The sequence below is a fragment of the Corapipo altera genome, unplaced genomic scaffold, assembly GCF_003945725.1.
Source record: "Corapipo altera isolate COAL_440 unplaced genomic scaffold, ASM394572v1 0, whole genome shotgun sequence".
Classification (NCBI taxonomy): domain Eukaryota; kingdom Metazoa; phylum Chordata; class Aves; order Passeriformes; family Pipridae; genus Corapipo; species Corapipo altera.
Window position 1 is genome coordinate 29828141 of NW_020884872.1, and position 17736 is coordinate 29845876.

The following is a 17736-nucleotide window of genomic DNA, read 5'->3' on the forward strand; positions in this document are numbered from 1 at the left end:
GCACAGGATTAGCCAAAAGAATATAGTATACAAGTCATTTTTTGGTTGCTTTGAAGCAACACTGTAGTGGGTTGACCCTGGCTGGATGCCAGGTACCCACTAAAGCCACTCTCTCACTCTCCCTCTGCAACTGGACAGAGGAGAGAAAAAAATAACAGCTAAGGATTCATGAGTTGAGATAACAGCTGGGAGAGGTCAGTTACTGATCACCATCATGGGCAAAACAGACTAAAAGTGGGGATATTACTTTATTACTAGCAGGATGAAAGCAAAAGAGTGAGAAATAAAATAATCTTAAAAACACTCTCCCCCCACCCCTCCTTCCTTCCATGCTCTACCTCCTCCCCCCCCAGCAGTGCAGGGGGATGGGGAATGGAGGTTACGGTCAGGGTTACGGTCAGTTGTTTTTTCTGCCGCTGCTCAGAGAGAGGAGTCCTTCCCCTGCTCCCGTGGGGTCCCTCCCATGGGAGACAGTCCTTGATGGACCTCTCCAGCGTGAGTCCTTCCCACAGGCAACAGTTCTTCCCAAACTGGGTCACTTCTCCATGGGGTGCAGTCCTTCAGGAATGTGTGGGTCCCCCACAGGGGCCACAAGTCCTACCCAGGAAAAACCTGCTTCAGCATGGGCTTCCCCCTCCATGGGGTGCAGGTCTCTGGCAGAACCCTGCTCCATCTTGGGCCTCCCACTGGGTCACAGCCTCCTTCAGATATCCACCTGCTCCAGCATGGGCTCCTCCGTGGGCTGCAGGTGGGTCTCTGCACCCCGATGTTCCTCCATGGGCTGCCGGGGCACAGCTGCTCCACCATGGTCTGCACCACAGGCTGCAGGGGCCTCAGCTCCAGCGCCTGGAGCACCTCCTGCCCCTCTTTCTGCGTTGACCTTGGTGTCTACCTTGTTCCCACATTCTCACTCCACTCTTCCATGGCTGGAATTCTTTCTGTGCAATACCTCTCTGTTCTTAAATATGTTATCACAGAGGCGTTACCATTACTCCTGATTGACTTGGCCTTGGCCAGCAGCAGGAAGTCCGTCCTGGAGCCAGCTGGCATTGGCTTTACTAGGCAGGGGAAGCTTCTAGCAGTGTCTAACAGAAGCCAACCTTGTAGCCCCCACCCCCACCCCTGCTAGTAAAACCTACCCACAGAAACGCACAAACCCACAAACACTCTAGCAAAACTCGTGAGGAAAGCTAGGTTTATTTTACTATGACCTTTGGCATGTTATTTAAGCTCCCCTTGGGCCTTTGTTTCTCATCTCTCCCAAAAAGGTGCTGTGAAAAAGAATGCGTGGCTGGTGAGTGGCACTGGCAGACAAACTGAGGCTGCTGCTCTACAGTGATCAAACGTCTTCCCAAACGGGTGGGCTCATTTCTCCTCCCTTGTGGCCTGGTAGGTGTTGGACCAAAGCGCTAGCAGAAAACCACTCTGTATTTCATCCAGTTTTCATCTGGCTGTAGGAGGACCCAGAGACCACCAAAGCTGGTACCAAGACAGAGCTGAGCGTCTGGGCAGGGAAGGGCTGGGTGGTGACAATTCTCCACCTGTGGCCGAGGCTCTTGTGGGAGGGCAGCCAGCAAAACACCACCTTCATTCTTCAGCACACAAGTTATTTACCAGTGTCCTGTTAGCTGTGAGGGGACATTTCTAGAAGGTTTATCCACCTGAATGGGTCACTGAAGATATTGCCAGGGTTTTTTTTTTTTTTTCTGGTTTGCCCAGTCCACTGAAAATGAGTCACTTTTTAGTGGAGATAGCAAGAAGTGTTCACTGAAATAAAAAATGCCAGCATTTAGCAGAGTGGCACCCCTGCTCAGTGCATGCTGTAAAATTCCAGCAGGCAAGGAAGGCCACTTGGCTCTTGTTCAGGAACTGGCAGGAAACAACCCCCACTAAGCTGTGATTCAACACCAAGAAAAAAAAAATCACTTCCTCTGTAACAGGGAGCATGGATGAACACAGCTAGGTTAATAAAGTAATGCTGCCCTGTCACATCTGGAAACCCAGGTTGGCAGGAAAAAAAATCCAATTAGGTCTAACTGTCCTTACTATAGTGGTCCTAAATCAGTCCCTAGAGAGCTCTTGCACAAGATAACTCCATCCCGCAGTGATTGACTACATGCTCTTCAACATGTGCCACAGATGGCAGCCACCAGCCATCAGAGGGGGTGCCCATTAGCAGAGAGGTAGAACTCAGAAGTGCCTCCCCCAGCCTCAGAAAGGTGGTGATGGCATGCAGCAAGGCTGCTTACTAGCAGATGCCCGTCCCATGCGAAAGAGGTTGCTGGTCTAAATTAAAATGAAAAAATAAAAATAAAACTAAAACAGATGCTATGAAATATAATTTCCATCCCCACTTTTTTTCTCTCCCTCACTGTTAAGCACCCAAGCAAAGGCAGGGCTTATAACCTTCCCTTATTCCAGGTGCTAAAACTTCCTGTGTGCAAAAAAAAAAAAAAAAAGGCACCGTGAGAGCCTGGCTAGATTCTCTCAATTAGCAGGTGTTGGAAGCCTGCAGGGATGCGCAGGTTAATTAATCCTGACTTACCAGGGTTGGGGAGGTTATTAGCCTCCACCCTAAAAATGAGGAAGACAGGAGGAGGCCTCTGTGGGGGGTGTAGGTAATATTTGTGGGGACAGAGCCTGAGGCAAGAGCCAACACTGGAAAAGGGGCTTTAGGTGGGACTAATGAATTAATTTTTCATCTCTTTTCTCTTGATAAAAGCAATGTTGGGAATAAGTGTATTTTTACACTTTAAAACAAGCCTCTAAATTCTCAATGGATACTGGGAGCTCTGGTAGCTGTTGCACAGAAACCAAATGAAATCTCTCCATGCTCTACTGTAGAAGAGCCGGATGAGTAGTTTGGTGTTGCTCACTTTTACTGCCTCTTGCCCTAAATGAGGAGTTTTAAGGGCAGTAAGGGAGTGGGGGGATACATTTGACTTGCTGTCAGGGCCTGTGAGACCACATGCTTGACTTGCCAGCATTGCTGTGCTTGCCTGCCTGAATTTCATAGGATATACGTTGTTTTCTAATGAAATCCAAAATGTATTGCTGGCCAAAGCCCTGTTGAGTGTGGAGGAGGAAAAGGAGAATGGAAGCACCATAGGAGGGGGATGGGCCAACTGTTTAGCATAGCTACAGCTCCCGGCATCTCTGCAGTTGTTTTTAGTTCAAACAACTGGCTGATGGCACCCACTTGCACCTTCTTGCTCAACAATGCCTCTATCTCCTCTTTCCCCCTCCTCCTCCTTGCCTTTGAGGTGTTGGCTCCCTGACTAACTCAGCCCTGGCTTCCCCAAGCAGCAGGGTGAGGTTTTCCAGGCAGGGCTAAGTAGTGCATCCCACCTTCCTTTCTCCTCCCAGCTCCTGCCCACAGCATCCTCTCACATGAACCCCAGGCAGCTGGGGGAGCTCAGGGTGGGTGGCAGGTGGGAGATGCCCCACCACTGTCGCAGGGTGTGTGTGCCAAACTGCAGGTCTGATGCCTGGACAGGTATCAGTGAGGGAAAGGGAAGAGGGTCACAGCCCTCCTGGGATGTGGAATTGCATTGTCTGGAAAAGAAGTAAGAGATGCCTGCAGAGCTCCTGCTGCAGGCAAACACATAAAGCCCCATGCATGGAGGGAAGGACAAAACAAGAAGCACTCTGGAATAAGAGTGAACAAGAATGGGCAGAAAACACAGAGGTTTGGTACAGAGTGAAGCAAGAAATGAGTAGTAATTGATTACTTCAGGGCATACCCTGAAAGAGGTCAGAAGGGTGACAGGCATAAAACCAATGCTTGTGGTGATCTTCCTTGTCATCTGCTGGGCCTGGGAAAACCCTTCTCTCCTCCAGTAGGTTAAACTCAGACCTCTCATCCATAGTGGGTTCTCAAGGCAAACTTGGGTCAAAATAAGCCCTGATGATGGTAACAATTGCCTTTGATAAAATCTTAAAAGAGAAGAATAATACACATTTTTTTCGGACAGGTGGGGGGAACGGGGCATGACTGGTATTCCAAGGAGTACTACTAGACTCCAGGCTATCACTAGTCCTAATTCTCAAGGAATAAATCAGGAGAAAATTCCCGGTGTTTCATTTCACGTGAGAAATGAGAATGAGCTCGTTCCCATTTCAGACAGTTTGCTGGGATGCCTCTTTCCCTCCTTCAGCATCTGCAACCAAGATCTGAAAATCACAGAGCAATGAGGGTGGTGTGCACCACCCAAAGGACAATTCCCAAATTCCTGCCCCCCACACGCGCACATTCCACTGAAGGCTGATGCCTGCAGAGGTTCCATCTCGAGCCACCTAGTGGCATTTGCTAGAAATCGATATTACAGGCAGCATCATGATACTGAGTCCCCCAAAAAGGTGAGAGATTGAGAAAGAGATTTAGTGGCAGCTTCGAGGTTCTTCCGTGCCATGCCGCAATTGCACTGAAAGCCCCTTCTGTCTGGCTGGGCCGCCCTGTTCCTAGGTTCAAAGCCATGCAGCCCCCTTTCCCAAGACTCGACTCGTGTTGCTTTGCTCAGAGCTGAAAGCATTCGAGTGTTGCAAATGCCTTAGATGAACAGAAAGCCCTCTCTCCTGCACAGAGGATGCATGGGGGACCATGTAGAGGCCTTCATGGGGCTCTGGGCAGAGGACGGGGGGGGGGGGGGGGGGGGGGGAGAAAAAACCCCAAGACTTATTGTCCAGACGAAGGGAAATGGAGATGTGTCTGGTGCCATATCCCTGTAGGCACTGCTGGAGGGAAGTGGAAGCCAGTGGAAAAGAAGCCCAGGCAGCTCCAGGGTATTTCTTGGGGTGATAAACTGCCATGGAATGGACATCTGTCTGGAAGTAGCCAGCTTGCATTACTAAGTTCTGAGATATTGCATCATGTCAAACAAGAGCTTGACTAGTTCTTTTTTTCTTCTGCTTTCTTGAGAGGGAAACTCAAATCTGCAAAAATCGTAATTAATTCCCCCTAAAATCAACAGGGCCCCCTCCTCTTTAAATTTGCCCTTGTGTTTTTAAGTTTCATAGCTAGGAAGCTTTAAACAATGCAAATACTTGTTTTGCATGAGAAGATGCTAAGATTCTCACAAAGTCAACACTTGCCAAAGTCAGGGGTTAATAAAAATGTCACAAGGCTTAGAATAAAATCATGGATATTCACAGTATTAATATATGTAGCTTTATCTTTTGAATTAGTTTCAGTCTCCTCAGGCCAAAGGTTTTTGGGTTTGATTTGGTTGATTTTTTTTTTTGTCTCTTCAGAACATAACCCAAAATATCAAAAACCCAACTTAGAGTCTGGTTTAAAGGATAATATGTAGAGGCAAGAACACTGTGACTGAACATATCAATCATTTCTATGACAACAGAGGAGGATATAACAATACTGTAGAACTGAGCAAAGGAGATGGAGCAAAAAGAGATCATTATTTTATACTACTGATATTTTCATTTACTTGTAAAGATAGAAACTGAGAATGCAGAAAAACATGTGGGAAATATCCCAAATTATTATTTATAATTCCACATTTACACTTTACAGAAACAAAAAACATATTGTATACAATGAGTGTGTCCCTGTTGACTGTAAACAAGGGATGTGTTTTGTGAGAGTTTATATAATACACCGGGTGTATGTGATTGCATGTACAGACACAGTGATTGAGCCTTAAATATCCACAAAGCTTTTCCCTTTCTATACTTCTCAGATGAAAATCGTAATGTTTAACACAAAGAGTGATCATTTTCATATTTTTCTCATAATGTATTTATTTCTTCTCTTTCTAGTAACCATGGGTGGGATTTAGCTTGCCTGAATTATAGTGCCTGGATGTGATATACAGCTGAAACTCCAGTGGCAGCCAAGGAAGACTGAACCCATACAGCTGGTAGAGCCTAGCAAGCTACTCTCCCTCTGAAGTAGACACCAACATCTGGTCAGCCAAATTGCTCTCCAGACTCCACTAACTGTATGGTCTAGATCCTTACTGACTGTACTGAGAGTTTAGGTACCTAGCTCCCATGCAGACACCTAGCTTTAGACACCTAGCTTTAGACACCTGAGGCTACCTGCCCATCAGTGTCTGGCACAATTTCAGATCCCTGTGGATTGTTGTGACATCCTCGTGGGGCTGGTGTAGGACCTGTGGGAGACTACTGGAGCATCAGCTCAAGGCTAAACAGGATAGTCAACACCAAATGGCATTGTAGCTGAGGCGGTTGAATCAATCAGCAGGCAAGGAGCTAGTACGAAGTCAATGTGGAGAGTCAAGAGAGTAAGTAAGGATCATCAGGGCATAGCAAAATTACAATGTAAGTGGAAAAAAGGCTGGGCACCAGGGCCTGAGTTCACACCAGACCCTGCTACAAAGAGTACAGGATAGATGTCTGAGAGTCTTGTGGGAGGCTGGTCAGGGCAATTACCCTACACCCTAAAATCAGGGTGAGATGAATCCACACCCTTGATGTTTACAGTGCAGATATCTGCATTTGAGCCTGTCACCCACACATCCTTTCCAGTAGCTGGAAAGAAACAGATGCTGCCAGGAAGTTATATAATCTGTTCTGAAGATATGCTGTAGAAAGAGAGAAATTACTCCCTGGAAATACCTATGTCTCTCCTCTGACCGCAAAGGGAATCTTAGTGTAGATGGGTTTGCTTTAAAATGGGTCAGAGAAGCCCTGCTTGATGTACCTCTAAGAATGAGCACAAATACTAGTGCTTATATCATCACATATGAGATAAAAAGTACACGGATGTAGCCCAACAATGTGGAGCCTTCTATCCATTCACAGGCATTATTTATATCATGATATTGGAAGCAATATTAGCATGGGTTGCTTAGGTTAAGTACTGATGATGTCACAAAAATGTTTACTTTTGGCTGAGCCCCTAAAGGTTATTGCGTTTCCTATCCAGAGGACAGAGAAGGTACATACTGCCCCTCACTACTGTTCCCCATGAGTCTATCTTTGCCACTATTTCTCTTTAGTTGCCTCTACATGGCAAAAACATGTTGAATTAGTATCATCTTTAATTTTAGAGCAGCATTGGGGTGGAACAAACACCAACTCACACACAAAACAGAGATGGGTATCGGGGGCAGTAAGCAGTAGAATGACAGCTCTGTCCTTCAGCCCTTCCTCTGTAGGATAGCACAGACAGACCTCCTCCCATTGTCCAGACAGCTTCCACACCTGACCTTGTAAGAAAGTAACACAGCCCCATATTCATTTTCTCAAATAGGTGGTAATTAGTCTTGCGCGCAGTGGTAATTTTCATGATTCTGACATCTCCATAACAGAAGTGGACACAAAAACATCAGCTCCCAGAAGGTTGTTTCTTCTCCTGGAGAAAGCCAGACATGACTGTTTTGAATTAAGGTACAAACCAGCCTCCCACACAAGGCCAGAGATGGTGCTGAGAGTCTCCTGCACATCTACATATAAACACATACCCTACAGTATAGATCATAGAATAATTCAGTTTGGAAAGGACCTGTCTGGGTGCCTTTCACCCATGTGGTCCACTCCTTCACTAGAATGGGGCTCTCTCAGAAGACGTTGTTCAGGGCCTTGGGTAGCTGTGTTGTCAGCATCTTCAAGGATGGGGGTTTCAGAGTAGGAATCAACCCCTTCCATAAGGTTTGGTTTTCCTTTTATCTGATTAGGATTGCCTTTGGTGCAACATATGCCAGTTGCCTCTTGATTTGATCTTGGCCTTCATTGTAGCCTCTCATAACATCCTTAGAGTCAAGTTGCTGAAATGGATGAGCAGACTGCATGGGGGGTGGAAAGCTGGCTGGATCACTGGGCTTAAATGTTTGTGGTCAGAGGCACAAAGTTCCACTGGCAGCTACTTTCTAGTGGCCTCCCTCAGGGGTCAGTACTGTTTAACATCTTTGTAATGAGCACTGCTTTCCCTTTTTTCACAAAGCCAATCATCTCAGCACAGAAGGCAGGCAGGATGGGTAGGCATAATTTGTTCTTGCTAAGTCCATGTTGGCTGTTCCCAGTTATCTATCTGTTCTTCATGAGTCCAGTCACAGCTTCCAGTAGATATGTTCATAATCTTTTTCAGATTAGGCCAACCAATCTGCAGTTCCTTGGATATTTTCTCACACTTCAGATGTGATATTTGCATTTTCCCAGGTATTAGAGACCTTCTCCAATGGCCACAGTGTTCCAAAGATGGCAGAAAGCCATAACTGTCTCTCTCAGCACCCTCAGATGCATCCCAAGTCCCATGGACTTCTGTTCTGCCTGTCTGCAGGCCATGTACACTTTACAATATCAAACCACATCCACAGGCAATGCCAGGAAGTGCAATCTTATAGCTGTGTTTTTCTAGAAATCTGTTCATGTGTTTGTAGTTCCAGCTGGGAGATTAAACAGGAAACCTTTTTGGTCTCCATACCACTACTTTGCAACTGAAAGTAGGACTGTCTGCAGAGAAATACAAGTCAAGGGTTTTTTTCCTAAAAAGACTTCCAACCACCATCCACCCTACCCTTAGAAACTTTGCAGCCCCTAAAGGAAATCTTAAGTCCTCCTCCCTCATAAATATCTCCAAAACCAACACAACACTCCCTGGAGAATCAGGAACTGCAAAGCAGGTCTGAAAGGTCTGCTGATTTTTTTCTTCCTTCAGACATTCTGCTACTGTAAATAACCTACTTGTTGTACGATCAGATACTTATTTTATCCAATCCTGCTTCTTGGTCAGTTGCAAAGGGTGGGATACCCAGTCATCAAACTGACTGCAGGCTTCCACATATGAATGCATTGAAGAGATCCCTTCACAGCTGATGGAAGGAAGCAGGCATTCCTACTTTTCTTCATAAGGCAGATATCTAAAACAGGTCAGATATTTCTCACAGTTACTGGAACGGGACATACAGGACTAGCTCGGATGCAGATGAAGCTGTTCGGTGTTAGCTGAGATGGATGCTGCCCTGGTAGAACAACTAAATCTTTGGACATATTAAAGCAAATCTAGAGAGAAGAAAATTCTAATTTTTTGTTGAAAGCACCAAGCCGTCAATACCAAAACCAAAACCAAGATGTTAGCCTGATTGCCTTAGATGATTTTAAAGACAAAGATGATTTCATGCAAATTTGTAAAAAGATAATATTGTAAAATGATAATACATTTTTGTGCTAGCTGTATCCTTATGCCAACTGTCAGAACATGTTCACTGTAGACTAGAAATTATTTCTTTCACTGGCTCGCACATGGTGGTTTACAGTTAGAAAATAAATGTAGAACTGTACCTGTGGCTATACCTCCAAAGGCTTACAGACAACATAGGAGAAAAGACAGCAAGGAATCCAACCCCTTGCTCTCAACAAACATGTTCAGAAGTTGAATGCAGGGATTAGCCTAGATACTCCCTGCAATATTGCATCAACATCATGTTTGCATAGTTACTCCCAGTCCCAGAACAAACAGTAAGGAAATAGTGAATCAGACCACAGAGGTTTCCAGAAACCTGAGCAGACTGACTGAGGTGCTTGTGCAATGAATAAAAGTACTGTCACTTCTCTCCAGCCAAACTCACTCCAGAGTAATTTACTCAGTGTTGCATGAAGCACCTGTAGTTTCATCATGAGGACTTTTATCATTCTGCTAGAGGCTTGAAGTTGAAAAAATATTCTCTCATCTGAATACATGGTATGTTCAAAAGGGGTTTTGCTTCAGGACAGATAATTCCTCAATTAACAGAAACCTCTGCTTTCTCAGCTAAGCCATGTCTGCATCCCTAATTCATTGTAGGTCAAACTCTCTTATCCTGATTTGGGTTGTCTGTTAGAAATAAAGAGGATTTCCCCAGAGAAGGTATTGATGAAAGATACAGAGTTAGAACCAGCTACACTAGGCAGTGAAGTGTTTCCATTGCATTAACAAGTATTTTGAGGTGAATTAAAATTCCTTCAAATCATAATATGCAAAAAGATAAAAAGATATGTGAAAATATTAAAACCAGACACATAAATATTTTCCATTTCATGAAATTGCTTAAGATATCCCTGGTTTTACTTCACGTTTTTTAATGTGCTGATGTCAGAGGGCTATAATCTGTGCAGCCCCAACTTTTTATTTACATATTTATTCTCTAGTGAATCAAACACAAAAGATTCAGTAGCTCTCATTTTGCCATCAGAGTAAAGTTTAGAGAAAGTAAAAGCATCTGTAATCTGTACCTTTCAGGTATGAAACACTTCCTCTAAAATTAAAAGGAAAACAGAAAACAAACAAAAAGAACCCGCTTTCTCTCTATGCCAAAATAAATCTATCTGGAAGGTAACACACGTAATGAGAGAGGAAAAGGTGCCAGTAGACAGGTGTGACCTGGCTTTCATTAGCCATATCTTTATCTAACTGGGTGGAGACACAAAAGAAACAAAATCTTTCCATTTAGCTGTGTCATTATGGGGTGAGGCACCCTGGCTTTGGTGCACTGAAACTCTGACAGTGGGTACAGTCATGCTCTCCCACTGGTTCCAGTTGCTACATCTCTTTCCCAGCCTCTCAAATATCTTCCCTTTCCCCAGCTTTTCTAATCACTGAATAGTGGTTATGTGTCCAAAAAGGCATCTCTCTCTATATCCTTCCAGCATACCAGCACATTAATCGTACTGCAATTTATTGCTCCCATTTTTCCCCTTGTCCCCTTTGGTCATCTGATGGTCTGGACAATTCAATTAACAGGTGAAATGCAGCTCTTGGATATGTACTTCCTGCTTCCACTGGCTCCAGAAGAATTTACACCTGCAGTACTAAACAATGATTTGCTCAAAGGAATTTAACAAGATAGTTGGTCACGTAATATATGCAAGTTCTGGATGTGACAGGAAATATGCCCATTAATAGTTTCAGAAAGAGAAAATTACCTTATAGCTCTTTTCAAAGAGCAAATAAAGCATTTAGGTGCATTGCAAATAAAACACATTATTTAATTCACTGCAACTTCTGAGATAACATAATGGTTTTTCTACTGGTAGAAGCCATTCCGCAAATGCTTTGTGAATTTAGCATAAATTACCTGCAGAAAAGCCAAAAAAGGAGAAAAACTATTGTGTGCAAATCACCAGTTGTCAAGAGAGAAACTTCAGTCCTGCAGCCATGAAGCATGTTGCTTAGAGCTCGACATGAGCTGAGAGTCAAATTCAATAGCTTGCAGACATCAAATATCTTTCAAGCATCAAATAAAATACTTCACAAAGAAAACATAGTTTGAATATTGTTCCAAAGTATTTGGGCAACACTTTGAAATGTATCTATTCAAAGACAACTGGGAGTTTTCAGTGTTTCACTAGCTCAAATTGGTCGGCTGTGTCACAAGTATTATTTCTATCTGTTTCTAGCAAGAGAGTACAAAAATTCTAACACTTAATATGTTTAGCAAAGCAATGCCGTAGCTGAATGCAGCACAAAGGACATAAGGCTTCACTGTGCTATCCAGGGATTAAGATTGGCAAACATGTTTCACTAGAGCAGTTTTCCAACAGAGTCACAGACCAGAAGTGAGATGCACTTACTGCATGGAGGTATCTCCCTCTCTGAATGAAGGCTTGCTCACTATGGAGTGCTTTGTGGTGTCAGGTTGAGACCTCACACAGAGGGATGTCCATCACCTACCTAGGTAGCTGCCAGAGTGCTGAGGAGGCTCTACGAACTGGTAGAGAACTACCTACTAAAATACAACCTGGCTTGTGGGTTAGTACAAACACCTCAGGACAGCTTTCTGCATTGCCCATGGTATGTAGCTGGGCTAAGCCCATACCTATGAAGATTTCTAGACACCTCTTCCTACAGCTCCATTAGTGCAGCTAAGCTATTGTAAACGCAGCCTTATGAATCGCTCCCTGAAGCTTCCAGGTGTCACTGAAGGGTCGCAGTTACAGAAAGTAGGGACCATTTATAGCTTACTCACATTGGTTTACACACCTCAGCCCAGCAGAGCTGAGATCCACCCCAAACCCTGCAGCATTTCACAGCCCTCACAGAGCCCAGGGGAAGCTGGGCAGGGAGGGGGGGGTGGAGGGAGTGCTCAGGTCACAGTTTGGTTTGTGTCTAAGCTGCCTACTGCAGTGAGGACTCCTGGACTCACTTTAATGGCACTTAAATATGTACAAGAGGTGGGCTAACTCTAAACCCCAGATTACAGCTCTGCAGGGTGGCTAGCCTCTCATTTTCCCCTCCTTGAAAATCTGCCCCCACAGCTGTTGGTGAGGATCTGGGCAGCCAAAAACTAACCCTTTGCTGGCACGCAGGAGGGATTTTCAATAACCTGGAATACAGGTTGAATTTTCTATGTATAAATAGTGGATGCAGCATGTGATTAATGACAACGTTATCTCCTGTAATGAAAGAGGGATGTTTGGTCCAGAGCCAGCAATGGCAAGTGAAGGGAGCTGAAATTCAGGTAGGAAGAAGGGTGATTATGGCTCCTTCTGTCCTGAACTTGTAGGTCTGACCAAGCACCACTCTAATCTCAGCTCTTTTTTTAGGCTTTGTGAGTCATGTTAGTCCAGCTCAGTGTTAGTGGTCAGAGCTGGCGGTACAAGAAGTGCTCTGGAGAGGTACTACAGAGAGAAACCCTAAGGAAAACCCAATGCCAAGTGAATTGTTTCAGACACTCCTGATGATCTTTTTCTAACATAGATCAGGCTGCCCACATCTGATCCCACAGAAGAGAAAAAGCATGTCACAGCAATTGCCTCAAGACAGAGATTGTCATACCAAGGACAGCCCTTCCCAGACTAGCAATGTGGTGTGCCTTCTGGTGAGAAACTGGTGGAATAAACCAGAAAAATCCCCAGATTTTGCAGCCCTCTAAGATTCATTAGCCCACTGTTAGAAACAGTGATCTTTTTTCCATTTAGTGGAAGATTTAAGGCCAGCCTCTAAGTCCTTCAGCTGAGCTGGTGTGGCATGAGGTTATTTCCTATGTTCATGTGGCTCCCTCCCTGGGGCTCTGCATCCTCCTCTCTCCCTGGTCTTTCCCATGGGATCTGCTGAACCACTAGATTCTCTGCTGCCTACGTACAAAAAGCTTTCCACCAACCGGGTTCTCCACTTCCTATGCACAAAGAGCTTTCTACCAGTCATCGTGTTTCCTTTGCAACAGTGGAGAGCCTCTCTCATCTTCCTCTGCTACAAATAACTCTTTTGTGTCTCTGCCACGCCAGGTCAACAGCCCCCAGACCAAAAGTGGCCTGGCCTGGCTTCTTTCTCAGCCACACTACTCATCTGGTGGCATGGGGGAAGCTGGAATACAACATGATAAAACTTGTTTGCCGGAGTTGCCAAAGGTAAGTCTGTTTTGCTTCCTTGTTTGCAGCACCCTGACAAGGTCAGGTGGAAGCATCTGGCAATAAGTGACTCACTCAAGGCTGCCCGGTGAGTCAGCATTGAAGGCTGACAAGGCTTAGGAATGCTGATGGCTGGGTCTCACTGTCACCACAAGATCATGTTTTCCCCTGGTTGCCCTAGCAAAGCTGCTCTCACGGGTGAGTACAGCACGGAAATATCTCCCATAATGAGGATTTCCCACTGCAATTCTTGGCAAAGCTGAATTGCTGCAGATTTATGAGCTTCCGTTCAGATCTTCTCTAATTCCTCTTTTGAAACCCCATTACCTCCATCTGTGTTGCCTTTTGCATCAATCAGCCATTTTTACTTGATGGGCTGTTTTTGTGTTTTGTTTCTTGCAAACTCCAATAGAATTTCACCAGCTGAATTTTATAGACTCCTTCATTATTCACATCTTGTGTGCAAACAAATGCAGCCTGCATGAGGAAAAAATACAAATCAGCATAATTTTGTTTTTCTAAGGAAGCAGAGAAGTTCTGTTTTCTACCCAAAGCAAAGCAGTTTCATTGCTAAAAGCAGTATTAACTGACAAAGATGGTAGTACTACAGCAAAATCAGTCAGAAACATTGCCCAGAAAATCTTCTTCCCACCCCAGAACTGATTATTTTGCAGCTTCTGTTTCAATGGCATTCAGTGGCTGCAGGTTAAATTCAGTTTGATTCTGAAGAATGACCAAATTTAAACCTTAAATTTTCCCTCCGTAATTAAGGGGGAAGAAGGTCTTTCCTCACCATCTAGCATGGATCCTTGACAGAGCTTTAAACTAGACTTGAAGTGGGAAGTGGATAATGTCAGGCTTGCCTGTGACAAGCTGTGGGATGACACACCAAGGTTAGAAGGACAGAGTGCTAGCAAGGGCCTCAGCCAGCTCTGAAAAGTGCTGTCTACACTGCAGCCGACTTAAAGTCTTACCAAGATAAACCAGGGGCTCCTGGAGTGATAGAAACAAACAGGGAAATAGAGGAATTAAGGGGTGTCCTTCTAAGAAGGTGACATGGCCAACAGCCCAGCTAAAGTGTCTCTGCACCAACACACTCAGCATGGGCCACAAACAGGAAGAGCTGGAAGCCACCATGCTGCTAGAAAGCTACAACCTAGTTGCCATTACTGAAACTTGGTGGGATGAGTCTGATGACTGAAGTGTGGCTATTGATGGCTACAGGCTGTTCAGAAGGGACACAAGAGGAAGGAGAGGCAGAGGGGTTCCCCTCTGCATCAACAGATGGATAGAACGTGAAGAGCTGTCTCTGAAGAATATCCATGAGCAAGTTGAAAGCATGCAGGTGAGAATCAGAGACAAAGGCAAGAAAAGGAACCTCATGGTCGGTGTCTGCTACAGGTCACCTGACCAAGGGGAGCCTACTGATGAAGCTTTCCTTCTCCAGCTACAGGAGGCACTGTGCTCACAGAATCTTGTCCTGCTGACTTCAACCCCTTCAACATCTGCCAGAAAAGTAGCACAGTGAGTAGCAATCCAGGAAATTCCTGGAATGCATGGAAGATAACTTCATGAGACAGGTAATAGACAGCTCTACCAGAGGGGATGTGATACTGGATCTGATGGTTACCAAAGCAAGAGAGCTAATCAAGGATGTCAAGACTGGAGGCAGCATGGTCTGAAGTGATCATGCACTGGTGGAGTTCGGAGTCCAGAGGGATATGTGTTAGATAAAGAATAAAATCAGGACCCTGAATGTTACCAAAGCAAACTTCCAGCTGTTCAAGGAGTTAGTCAATATGACCCTCTGGGAAACTGCCCTCAAAGACAAGGGAGCAGAACAGAACTGGCAGATCTTCAAGGATGCTTTCCGAAGAGCACAAGAGCTCTTGATCCTCTGATGTAAGAAATCAGGAAAGGAAGGCAAAAGACCAGCATGGCTGAGTCAAGACCTGCTGGTAAAACTAAAATGCAAGAAGGAAATGCACAGGCAATGGAAACAGGGATAGATATCCTGGGAAGAGTAGAGATAGGCAGTCCAGTTGTGTAGAGATGGGGTTAGGAAGGCCAAGGTGCAGATGGAGCTGAACTTGGTGAAGAATGAAAAGAATAACAAGAAGGGCTTCTACAGATACGTTAGCCAGAAAAGGAAGGTCAAAGAAAATGTACTCCAATGAGCAGGACTGGCAAACTGGTAACTGGAGAAGGCTGAGATAGACAACAGCTTTTTGCCTCAGACTGCCGTGGCAACCTCTCTTTCCACACTTCTTGAGTGGATGGACTGCAAGATGAGGACTGGAGGAGCAAAGTCCCCCCTCACCGCACATAAAGATCAGGTTCATGACCACCTGAATGTACATAAGTCCATGGAACCTGATGAGATACATCCCAGAGTCCTGAGGTAATTGGCTGATGTAGTTGCCAAGCCACTCTTCACGATATCTGAAAAGTCATGGCAGTCAGGTGAAGTCCCATCTGACCGGAAAACATTGTACCCATCTTTAAAAAGGGTAGAAAGGAGGACCCTGGGAACTACTGACCTGTCGGCCTCATCTCTATACCTGGAAAGATCATGAAACAGACCCTCTTAGAAGCTATGCTAAGGCGAACGGAAGACGGGGAGGTGATTTGGGACAGCCACAACAGCTTAACCAAGGGCAAGTCCTGTCTGACCAACCTAGCGACCTTCTACAATGGAGTGACTACACCAGTAGACAAGGGAAGAGCTATGGATGTCATCTGTCTGGACTTGTGTACAGCCTTTGACATGGTCCCCCACAACATCCTTCCGTCTAAATTGGAGAGAGAAGGATTTGATGGGTGGACTATTGGAGCAGGTCCAAAGGAAGGCCACCAAGATGATCAGAGGGCTGGAGCAGCTCCCCTACAAAGAAATGCTGAGAGAGTTGGAGCTGTTCAGCCTGGAGAAGAGAAGGCTTTAGCAAGACCTTATTGTAGCCTTTCAGTACGTAAAGGATGTAGCACTAAACCTGCATTATATGGGAAAACTGTGGTTTAAACAGGTTGTAAAATGGCTTTTGGTGGTCTCTTTGCAAACACATGCTTCTTCCCAGCACCCCCCATGTTATCCATGCAGGAATGTCCTGCATAGCCCCCGTGTTATCCATACAGGAATGTCCTGGGAAGGTGTCCTGAGGTGTTTCCCATTGGCCTTTGTTAACCTCTTCCTGTGATTGGGTGTTCCTGTAAGCCCCTTGAAACTTCTAATTGATTACTCTGTGAATCCTCCTAAACCCTATAAATGTAACATCCCCCACAATAAACGCTCTCTTGCCTCCTCTCCACGCCCGGTGTCCTGTGTCCTGTGTTCCTGCCGGCCATGGGGCCACGTACGGGGGAGGGAGGGGGAGCACCTCTCCCCTCCAGGCGCAAGGCCTGAAAAGACCCCTGAGAAACCCCTGGAGTTCCCTTTCCCCATCCTTCAAAGCGTCGCAATGGTTCTTCAGATGGAAACGGAACTAGAACTGGGCCGCCCTACGCCATGGGTGGGGAAAGGGATCCAGAAAAGGGGGCTTATAAGAAAGATGCAGACAAATCCTTTAGCAGGACTTGTTGCATAGGACAAGGGGTCATGGTTTTAAGCTAAAAGGGGGTACATACAGATATAAGGAAGAAAATTTTTACAATGAGGGTGCTGAAACACTGGAACAGGTTGTCCAGAGGGGTGGCAGATGCCTCATCTGTGGAAATATTCAAAGTCAAGTTGGATGAGGCTCTGGGCAATCTGATCTAGTTGAAGATGTCTCTTCTTATTACAGGGACTAGACAGCCTTTAAAGGTCCCTTCCAACTCAAACTATTCTGTGGTTCTATGATCTGTTAGGACCGCCAAGTGCCTCCATGTTCCCTCTAGAGGTGATCAATCTCCAGTGACAGTTTGCAGAGGGACAGTGGATAATAATTTTGTCTTTATAAATCATGTGGTACAGGCAAGATGGATGAACAAGTATGTAGGTGGACATCTTCCCAAATGTACATTGCCTGGGACCATTCTCTGTCAGTAAGGGCAGCTGGGATGGAGTTTAGCCTGTGCCTGTTGCATTCAAGCCTCTTAAAACTTTTAAAACAGGGTATCTACTGGGAAGCGGTCCTTGACTGTGCTAGCTGCCAAATCCCTTGGAATAGCATTAGTCACTGCAGGCCAAACCCTCAGGCCAGGCACCATTCAACAAATGAGCAGTGTTGACGACCAAGGGTCAGCAGCAGGGGAAGTTCCTGCCACCATCTAATTAATAAATACAGCAGGAGGGGGAATTCCACAAAAGTCTAGCCTCAACTGTGCACCGGGCTAGGACGTTATACATGTATGCAGGGCTTGTTCTTATCCCTTCCTTAGAGGTTAGTGCCTTTTCCTCTGCACCAGCTCACTTGCTAACTCTGAGGACTAAATCGGATCATTTCACTGGCCAGC

At 45.3% G+C, this 17736-nt stretch overlaps 1 long non-coding RNA gene across 1 annotated transcript; it reads left to right on the plus strand.

Annotated features, from left to right (window-relative positions):
• The first annotated feature begins 1046 nt into the window (after positions 1-1046).
• On the plus strand, positions 1047-1753 carry LOC113948422. The gene is made up of 2 exons (XR_003528155.1): positions 1047-1359; positions 1458-1753. It is a non-coding gene; the product is annotated as an uncharacterized LOC113948422 (long non-coding RNA).
• The last annotated feature ends 15983 nt before the right edge of the window (positions 1754-17736 follow it).